Source organism: Micromys minutus (genome assembly GCF_963924665.1).
Source record: "Micromys minutus genome assembly, chromosome: 7".
NCBI lineage: Eukaryota > Metazoa > Chordata > Mammalia > Rodentia > Muridae > Micromys > Micromys minutus.
This window is the reverse complement of record NC_137976.1, coordinates 64,934,219-64,944,994: the sequence shown is the minus strand read 5'-3', so window position 1 is coordinate 64,944,994 and position 10,776 is coordinate 64,934,219. Positions and strand designations below refer to the sequence as shown.

At 38.2% G+C, this 10,776-nt stretch overlaps 1 pseudogene across 1 annotated transcript; it reads left to right on the top strand.

Annotated features, from left to right (window-relative positions):
• Positions 1-4,012: 4,012 nt before the first annotated feature.
• LOC308422903 (tubulin alpha-1C chain-like) lies at positions 4,013-5,503 on the top strand (annotated as a pseudogene). Its single transcript has one exon. The product of its transcript is annotated as a tubulin alpha-1C chain-like (transcript).
• Positions 5,504-10,776: the final 5,273 nt, after the last annotated feature.

Genomic DNA, 10,776 nt, shown 5'->3' with positions numbered 1-10,776 from the left:
CCTGATCAATGACACACCTCCTTAAGAGCGAACAGAGGCCTTGAAATATTTTCCCCTGACTCACACTGCCCTTCTCTTTTCAACCTGCTTTCACATCTCCATTTACAAATCAAAATCCATTATCCAATGATAATCAATAAGAGCCTTCAAAGTCCTTGTTTTTCAAAGTGTGTTCTGAGAACAGGTATGGACGCTCCAGGCAGGATGTTAAAATGCAGACTCTTAGCATATGCCTTGAAGCCCTGGGTATAGATTTTGAATTTTAATCAGTCTCTAGGACCTACATGTGCAAACAAATACTTCATACACAATATTATCAAGCAAGGCTTTTAAGTTTAATTGATGACTATTTTGTTAGGGTGTATACTTTAGCTCTTGTGAAATTGTAAATTAGTAAATCAAATAATTTTTCATTTTACTGATTTGGTTTTCCCTGGGACAGAAGTTTGGGGCCACACTGATCTTGAAATGGTCTGAGACAACCTACCAACCTTGAATGAAATAGTCTCTTGTGGCTTCTATTTAAGATGTGTCTTAATTTGATGTATACTAATATAGGGTTGTGAAAGTTTCAAAAAGAAGTTTTTGGAAGTCAAATCAGAAGATAGGAGATAGAAAATTTTTCTTCCTCTGGTAACTAAATTTATTTATTATAAACTCGGGCTTAAAATGTCCTCTGCAAATGGGTTGATGGCCAGGAAAATGTCCTATGCCTCTTTTATAAGTGAATTTTCCCAGAAGTAAGGACGAGTTTGATGATGCAAATATTCCTACTGTAGGATATAGAGATAGTGGGCACTTTAGGGGCCCCAACAGTAAACTTGTGTGTTTCCTGTTGACCCCAGTTCTGCATGTGGGCAGAATTTATTACTGCAGACCCATGGCTTCATCCTTCCAGAATTCAAAGTTGCTGTAAAGATCCTTTTGATTAGGCAGACAAGTCCTGTAGATATGCAGCTGCCAGAAATAACATCTGTTAGTGGAGCCTTGGAGGAAAAACCTCTTGGGAACCCAGAACTGCAGAGACACAATTGTATATTGTCAGCCAAGAGAAATGCAAGTACATAGCCCCATCAAATGAGAGAAGTACAAAGTCTGACCAGCAAAGCAAGCCTTGGTAGGAACCTAGGCCTGACCCTCAGGTGTTTGTACAGGAGGATGTAGAGTCTCAGATGGTTCTAAAGGCTGAAAGTGTAAAATACTATGGTGTTGTGTTGACTTAGACATACTAGGGACCTGTTACTTCTCCCATCTTCCCTACGGCTCCTTTTGCAGTGGGAACCCATAGTCTATGCCTGTCTTTGCCATTGTATTTGGGAGCAAATTTTTTACCCAATGCTATGGATTAAATTGATGTTGAAGCAGTTAAGATGTGTGGGGATACTAAGACTTAGTGATGTGTATCTGTGGAAGACTTAAAAATGAATATTGTACTTCAAACGTTTGTACTTTCTACCATATTTATTAACATTTGATTGTTGTATGCCAGGTGGAATCTTGAGATGTGATCGGGCTATTAGGCCCAGGCTTCATGAGTGGTGCTATAGTTAGAATATGGTTTATCCCTTCTGATCACCTTAAATTCGATTGCCACGGTGCTGACATTGAGAAGTGGCACCACTTAATGGCAATTAGGAAAATAAACTGGTTTCATGTCTTTCTTGTAGGGGTAGGTTTGTTCTTGTGAAAGGGTTGTAATAATTCAACCCCGCCATTATAACTTGCTTGTTTTATATTCTGTTTTCCCCACTCTCTAGGATAGAAGCCTACTTGCCCTTCAGTGTTTCGAATATGTTGTGATGTACACAGTTTAGCCACCCTATCATAAATGTATCTGTATCCAGAACCATATGGAACCAAATAGACATTCCATTGTAAGTTATTCACCCTTCTTAATTCAGATGAATAATTACAGAAAGAACACAAATTTACAAGGTAATTCATAGATGCCTGTGGTGAGACTGTACCTTTCAGGCAGGGCAGGGTGTTTTTACCCATGACATCACAACAATGCAGTGGTCAAACAAGGCCTGCATAATTACAATACCAGTTGTTATGCCAATGTGGATGGGGGGAACTTCACAAGCATGGGTGGGAATGAGGACATACACTATGGAGTGTGGGCAGCTGAAGAGCTCCAGGAAAAGGAATTGAGGATTTCTTTGTGTTATATGTACAGCCATGTTATTTTATGTATTTGTAAAATGAAAGTGAAATACATTTAATTTTTATCAGAATTTTCATTGACCATCCTTAAGACAACTATTTTCATTATTATATAGTAATCTCCATGAAATATATTCATGGCTATGTTTTGGCTTTTTATTTGCAAAAGACTCTTCATATGAAGCCTAGGCTGACCTTTTGTTCTTCCTCAGCCTTCTGACTGTTGAAACTAATGGGCACTAGCATATCCAGCATGACTGTTTTAATTAACACATGTTGCTCTCACACATTCATGTGATATTTTCCTATCATGTGTTTAGTACACATCGGTGAATGAATTTTAAACTCCTTCCTCTACTCTCTTCACCACTCCACATACTTGTCAGTCTCAGTTTTTAGGTAGATATTATTTTAGTTTTCACATATAAGAGGAAGCATGTGGTACTTCATTAATTACATTTTAATACAACAAAACTTCTGAAATAACAAGCACATCATGTAATCCAAGTAATCTAGACCATATGCACATATCTATCTGGAATAGAAAAACCATTTGAGATGGTAAGCTCATGGATGGTAAGGGTGGTTATTCCTTGTCAGTGGTTTTTATGGGTAATTTTAACATACTTTTCTTTCTGCTTATCTGCTTTTAATCTATTTAAATGATCTATTTAAATGTTATGCTTGCAAATCTTAATTTGTTCCACATTACCTGGAAATTGAGGTTACAGGTGATAGACATACTTTGCATGTTAGTTTACAGATCAGTGCCTAGTTTAACCTTACTGCTTTCAGTTATTCAATTGTTTCTTTTATGTTTGCTTTTGCTTAGCTATTGTTGACATAGAAAAAGAAGAAAAATCCTTTTATTCTTTTCCAACCATTAATCACTAACCCTAATCCTAACCCTAACCCTTTCACCTACCTTGACATTTAAATTTTTTTTAACTACTAAAAGTGGACAAACTAAATGGTTAGTTAGAATAGTAGTCTATCTATTTGCTTGGAATGCATTGGTGAAGAAATGTTTTTTAACTATGGAAATGAACACTTACTTGGATAACTCTTCTTTCAACTTACCTGTTAATGGAAATACTTTTATGACAATTCCTAAAGCTAACTACTATGTACATTCTTAGATACTTTTTCTTGAAAAAAAAAACCCTAAAAAGATGACTTGAAGTAAAATAAAACACATAAAAATAAAACTTATGAAACAATAGGCATACCAACCAACCAACCAACCAACCAACCAACCAACCAATCAATAAAAAAACCAACTATGCAGTTTACAAAGCACTGAAGAGACAGATGGTTCAGCATTTTAAAAGCACTTGCATTTCTTTGAGAGAAGGTGTTTTCAGCTCCTAGCACTTACAGGAGGTATCGCATAGTTGCTTATAAAGTCAGTTCCAAGAGATCTGACACCGTGTTCTGGCCTCTACAAGAATCCACATATAGGTTCTCAGTACACTCACATGGATAGTTGTTTTGTTTTAGACACACATACAAATAACAAAAAGCTAAAAGAACAGCAAAATAAACAAGTAAGCAAAGAGAGAGAGAGAGAGAGAGAGAGAGAGAGAGAGAGAGAGAGAGAGAGAGAGAGAGAGTTCTATATACTTCGAAAGACCTATTTAGCCTATATAGCTCTAGACATTATTATTTTTAGTAATTGTCAACTTGAAATTTTAAAAATACCATTATGTTTTAAGATAGCTTTTACTGGTTCCTAGAAAAATTAACTTTGCTCATTATATTACTTAACTCAACTCTTGGTTGTTGGAACAATAACTGGGACCTAGAGTCTGCTTCTATCATGCTCACCTTTTAATCTGTAGCTATCATGTGTGAGTGCAGCTTCAGTCACATTGGCCAGTGTGACTATCAACTATTGGCTAGTGTCCAGATCAACAATGCCTGCTGGGAGCTCTCCTGCCTGGAACATGACATCCACCCTGATGGCCAGATGCCAAGTGACAATACCATTGGGAAAGGAGATGACTTCTTCAACAACTTCTTCAGTGAGGCAGGAGTTGGCAAGCATGTGCTCCAGGCAGTCATAGACTTGGAACCCACAATTATTGATGAAGTTTGCACTGGCACCTACCACCAGCTATTCCACCCTTAGCAGCTCATCACAGGCAAGGAAGATGCTGCCAATCACTATGCCCATGGCCATTACACCATTGGCAAGGAGATCATTGACCTTGTCTTGGACAGAATTCTCAAGCTGGCTGACCAGTGCACAGGTCTCCAGGGCTTGTTTGTTTTCTACAGCTTTGGCTGAGGAAATGGCTCTGGGTTCACTTCCCTGCTGATGGAATGGCTCTCTGTTGACTACAGAAAGAAGTCCAAGCTGGAGTTCTCCATTTATCCAGCGCCCCAGGTTTCCACTGCTGTGGTTGAGCCTTACAATTCCATCCTAACCACCCACACCACCCTGGATCACTTTGATTGTGCCTTCATGGTAGACAATGAGACCATCTATGACATCTGTTGTAGAAACCTCTATATCGAGTGCCCAACCTATAATATTCTTAACCTCCTTATTAGCCAGATTGTATCTTCCATCAATGCTTCCCTCAGATTTGATGGGGCCCTGAATGTTGATCTGACAGAATTCTAGACCAACCTAGTACATCCACTTTCCTCTGGCCACTTATGCCCCTGTCATCTCTGCTGAGAAAGCCTACCATGAACAGCTTTCTGTAGCAGAGATCACCAATGCCTGCTTTGAGCCAACCAACCAAATAGTGAAATGTGATCCTCATCTTGGTAAATACATGGCTTGCTGCCTGCTGTATCCTGGTGATGTGGTTCCCAAAGATGTCACTGCTGCCATAGCCACCATCAAGACCAACATTCAGTTTGTGAAATAGTGTCCCACTGGCTTGAAGGTTGGCATTAATTACTACCTCCCACTGTGGTAACTGGTGATGACCTAGCCAAGGTCCAGAGAGCTGTGTGCATGCTGAGCAACACCACAGCTATTGGTGAGGCCTGGGCTTGCCTAGATCACAAGTTTGATCTGATATATGCCAAACATGCCTTTGTGCACTGATATGTGGGTGAGGGCATGGAGGAGGGAAGGTTCTCTGAGACCCGTGAGGATATGGCTTCCCTAGAGAAGAATTATGAGGAGGTTGTTGTTGTTGTTTTGTGGAAGGAAAGGGTGAGGAAAAAGAAGAGGAATACTAGTTTATTCTTCCAGCCCCTGCATCATGTCAAACTCACAACTCCAGCTCCAGAATTAGCTGCAGGCATTGATGCTTCAGTTCTGTTTCCATTCTGTGATAATGTCTTTTTCCAAGTGTACCCTCCAAATTTTCCATGATGTCTCAAAGGAAAAACTTTAAGAAAAGAAAAAGAAAAACACTTTTAAAGATATTTTCTGGACCTACATGCTTCTTATGTAGCTTATCTTCCATTATTAAATTAAAAATGATGCTAAATTATAAGAATTAGTCAACATGAATGAGTTTCTTTCTTTGTATCTTTAGATTTGAGAGCTGAGTTTCAGTAGAGTCATGAAAGGAACCCTCTATTGTGAATAAACCTGCAGAGGATGAGGGCAGACTCTTGGGAACAGGAGAAGAAAAGGTGATATTTGAGGAGACATTTGAATAATAAAAGAGCTAAGAAAGAAGAATGGAGGCTAGAAGAGCATCTGAAGAACAATAAGGAAGGCTGGTGACACACTGTACAAGTGCTAAAACCAGAGCTTGTAGCGGAAAGAGAGCCCAGTTCAACATGAACCTAACACAAACCGGAAACTAATAGACAAGCTAGAGAGGAAACATCCAGGATAATGGGAATTCTGATGGACTCAACTGATCTGACAAGATTCTTGAAGAAGCAGGTTGACAGACATCTGATATAAGGATTGAGGAATTTTATTGGACTTTTCAGGCTTTTTTTTCTATAAGAGTTTTGATCATATATTTATGTGGATTTCTGTACTGGCCTTATACAATTACTTTTCTAAACGGAGACAAGGAAAGGATGAGTACTGAATCCCAGGATTCAGATGAAAAGAAATGAGTGGGGCCTGAGTATCTCCAAGTAGACTCATCTGGAGGAGAGAATATTTAACATGGGGGGGGGATGTACAGGGAAAACTAGAAACCTGAACATGATAAAGGAAACAGGTACACACCATCATCCTCTCGAGATAGCTAACACCATATAGGAATGTAAACCTTCAATAAACAGGAAGAGACCTGAGATCCTGCTGAGCACTTCCATCCTGCAAGAGGTCCAGGGCTATGCTAAAGAATCACCAAAGGTCTGACTAAAATGTCATGTCTGGGACAAAGGCCTGCATCCTGTGTTTCTAATTGTTTCACAAAAGGAAATGTGTGTCACTGCTCTAGGCAATAGAATAAAGAAACATATCTACTACATTACCCTCATTTTATAGATGAATCATTCTAAACTCAGATGTCTGAATTCAAATATCTACATAAATGACAAGCTAAACAACAGAAATCTGCCCCTGCCTTGTCACACCTCCTAGCTACAATAATAGATAGGTAGGTACTGGATATCTTGTGGTAGGATCTTAATGAAACTATGACTCGGGGTGCATCAAAGAAAAACTGAAAACTAGAGTGTAGCAGTAAATACTTTTTAAAAAATGTCACCGTGCCATACTAATTCCAACTATTCTCTGGCCCCATTTGTGATCTTGCTGCCATGGCTAGCCCCATGGCCAGTCGCCGCTATTCCAGCCCCAGCATGGCCACCCTCTCACCACTCCCTTTCTGCAGACTCTGCTCACATTCCCAGCATCTGCCCTTGTGATTATAGTCATAATTCCCAGTAACCTGGTAAAATGAAAACCCTAGAAGCTTATAATTTATCAATCAGATTTATATCAGTAAAGTTTTACTCCACAAAACATCCACAAAATAAACTCAGAGTCAATTAATATTGACATAAACGGCCCACCTATATAAGACAAACTGTCCTGTGATTATCCATCCCTCATAAGATACTTATAGCTACCAGTGGCTACTTAAAGCCACATGGGGCTGGGTCATCCTTCTCCTCCTCCATCTTGTCTTCTTCTCCTATCTCTCTTCCCTCTCAAAACTTCTGTGTCCATCTTTTTCACTGCCCAATCACAGGCCTTGCTTTATCTTGTACCTGCCCTCACCTGCATGTAGACATCAATCCACATGACAGTGACCCAGAAACACAGTGAGAACAATTGGTCTAATTTTCAAGTACATTCTGAATGATGTGCATGATATTTTGTTAACCTAATGTACAGTTAGTTAATAGATTAATAACAATGAAGGAGCACCTGAATTCTGGTTGTAAACTTTACTATAATGCTGCTATAATGAAAACAAAAAGAAAGGGAACAGAAACAACTGGACATCAGACATACTGAGCTTGAAGGAGCTGTGAGTCCTGTAAGGGAGATAGTGTAAACAGATGAATAAGCTATTCTAAATTCAGAAAATGTTTTGAATTAGAGTTAGATATTGGGAGGATTATTTCTTGGTACACATAAGCATTAGCTCATGACTCTAAAGAAAGATGAGGTTCAAGGCTCAACTCAAGAATTTACAACATTAAAAAGCTGAGGACATGAGGAGGAATGAGAATCCTTGTCAATAAAGGGCCTGTTCTAAAGGAAGGAATCCCGTAGAGACAATGTCCTGTAGGTATCCTAGTTGCAGGAGAGAATGCCCACAAAAGTGCTGGCGGTAGAGGTTGCTATGAAATACTTTTGTGATTATTTTTTGACAATTTAATGACAAAGAATAAAGCAATGAACCAAAAATGCAAGTGGAAAAAGAGAAGTGGGAAATGCTATCTGAAATAATTATTGAGCATTAATTTCTTTATTTTAAACTTTTATTTTATCTGAATTTTTGTGAGGGTGTCAAATACCCCACAAATAATATTACAGATATGAACTGGAAATTGATCCCAGATCCTCTGGAGTAACAGGAAGTGCTCCTCAACACTGACCCATCTCACCAGTGACAGTCATGGTGCTTTGTCACAGAAATAGAAAAGTGCCTAAGACAGTTTGAGAGGGGTATCCTGTGCCTGACACGTCAATTTCTCTTGAATAACTCACGTTTGTAGGGATCACTATTCTCATGTCTGTAAGATATCTCTGGCTAAGTCTCTTTCACTTAAAATTTTACTATATTTTCAAGTGAAATAGAGTAATACCATTTTTCTTTTTTTGCTGTTCATTTCTTTCTTTATTGGACAACTTTATTTTAAAAAACAAAGATAAATGTACAAATTTTAAGCATTATAGCATAAAAGTATACGAATACATTTTTGTCAGTGCTTGGTTTCTTTTTTAAAGGTTTGATAGTGTGCATTAAGATATTACTAGTTACAATGAGCATAAAGTACATGTAAAACGGGATGTAAACTGGAATTAGTCAAAGTTTTCTTGTTGTGTAAGGATTAAGCATAATGATTTTTTCTTTTCTTGAACTTCATATAGTCTGTGAGTTGTTTCTGGGGTGTTCAGAGCTTTCTGGGGTTAGCATCCCACTATCAGTGACTGCATATTATGTCTGTTTTTTTGTGACTGGGTTGTCTCACTCAGAATGATATTCTGTAGATGCAGCCATTTTCTTAAGAATTTGGTTAAGTCATTGTTTCTGATAGCTGAGTAGTACTCCATTGTGTAAATGTACCACAATTTTTGTATCTATTCATTTACTGAAGGATATCTGTGTTCTTTCCAGGTTCTGGCTATTATAAATAGAGCTGCTATGAACATTGTGATGCATGTGTCTTTGTTGTATGTTGGAGCTTATCTGGGGTATATGCCCAGAAGTGGAATAACTGGGTCTTCAGGTAGTACTATGTCCAATTTTCTGACGAATCACCAGACTGATTGACCGAGTGGTTGTACCAGTTTACAACCCCACCAACAGTGGAGAAGTGTTCCTATTTCTCATCATTCTCGCCAGCATCTGTTGTACTCTGAATTTTTGATCTTGGCCAAGTGTGAGGTGCAATCTCAGGGTTGTTTTGATTTGCATTTCCCTGCTGGGTAATGATGTTGAGCATTTCCTTAGATGTTTCTCAGCCATTTGTGTAGCTCTGTACCCCATTTTTTTAATAGGGTTGTTTGATTCTCTGGTGTCTAGCTTCTTGAGTTCTTTTTTTTAAACAACTTTATTTTATAAAACAAAGATAAATGTACAGAATTTAAGCATTTTTTTGCATAAAATTATACAATACATTTTTGTCAGTACTTTTTTTTTCAGATTTTAAAATAATTTTTACATAAATCTATATGAATATATTTTTTAGTCAGTACTTGATTTTTTTAAAGGTTTGATAGTATGCATTGAAAACTTAATAGTTACAATGAGCATAAAGTACATGTAAAACAAAATGTAACATGGAAATAGTCAACGTTTTCTTGTTGTGTAAAGATTTTTTTTTGTTTTGTTTTCTTTATTTCTTGGAATTTATACAGTCTTTGAGATGTTTCTGGGGGAGTGCGAGCCTCTGGGGTTAGCATTCCACTATCAGTGACTGCATATTATGTCTGTTCTTTTGTGACTGGGTTATCTCACTCAGGATGATATTCTCTAGATGCAGCCATTTTCTTAAGAATTTGGTTAAGTCATTGTTTCTGGTGGCTGAGTAGTATTCCATTGTGTAAATGTACCACAATTTTTGTATTCATTCATCTTCTGAAGGGCATCTGGGTTCTTTCCAACTTCTGGCTATTATAAGTAGAGCTGCTATGAACATTGTGGTACATATATTTTTGTTGTGTACTAAGGTGTCTCTGGGGTATATGCCCAGAAGTGGAATAGCTGGGTCTTCAGGTAGTACTATGTCCAATTTTCTGAGGTATCGCCAGACTGATTTCCAGAGTGATTGTATTAGTTTGCAACCCCACAAACAGTGGAGAAGTATTCCTTTTTCTCTTCAACCTTGCCAGCATCTGTTGTCAGCTGAGTTTTGGCTCTTGGCCAATCTGACTGGTGTGAGGTGGAATCTCAGGGTTGTTTTGATTTGCATTTCCCTGCTGGCTAATGATGTCTAGCACTTCCTCAGATATTTCTCAGCCATTCGATATTCCTCAACTGAGAACGTTTTGTTTAGCTCTGTACCCCAATTTTTAATAGGGTTATTTGATTCTCTGGTGTCTAGCTTTTTGAGTTCTTTGTATACCTTAAATATTAGGCCTCTATCTGATGTGGAGTTGGTAAAGATCTTTTCCCATTCTGTTGGCTGCCGTTTTGTTTTCTTGACAATGTCCTTAGCCTTACAGAAACTTTGCAATCTCATTAAGTCCCATTTGTTAATCTTTGACCTTAGAGCTTGAGCCATTGGTGTTTTGTTCAGGAAATATTCTCCTGTGCCAATGTGTCCTAAGGTTTTCTCTCATTTCTCATCTAATAGTTTCAGTGTATCTGGTTTAATGTGGAGATCTTTGATCCACTTACAATTGAGCTTTGTACAAGGAGATAAGAAAGGGTCTATTTTCATCCTTCTGCATGCTGAGTGCCAGTTGGACAAACACCATTTGTTGAATAGGCTGTCCTTTTTCCACTGAATGTTTACAGATCCTTTGTCACAAATCAGGTGACCATACATGTG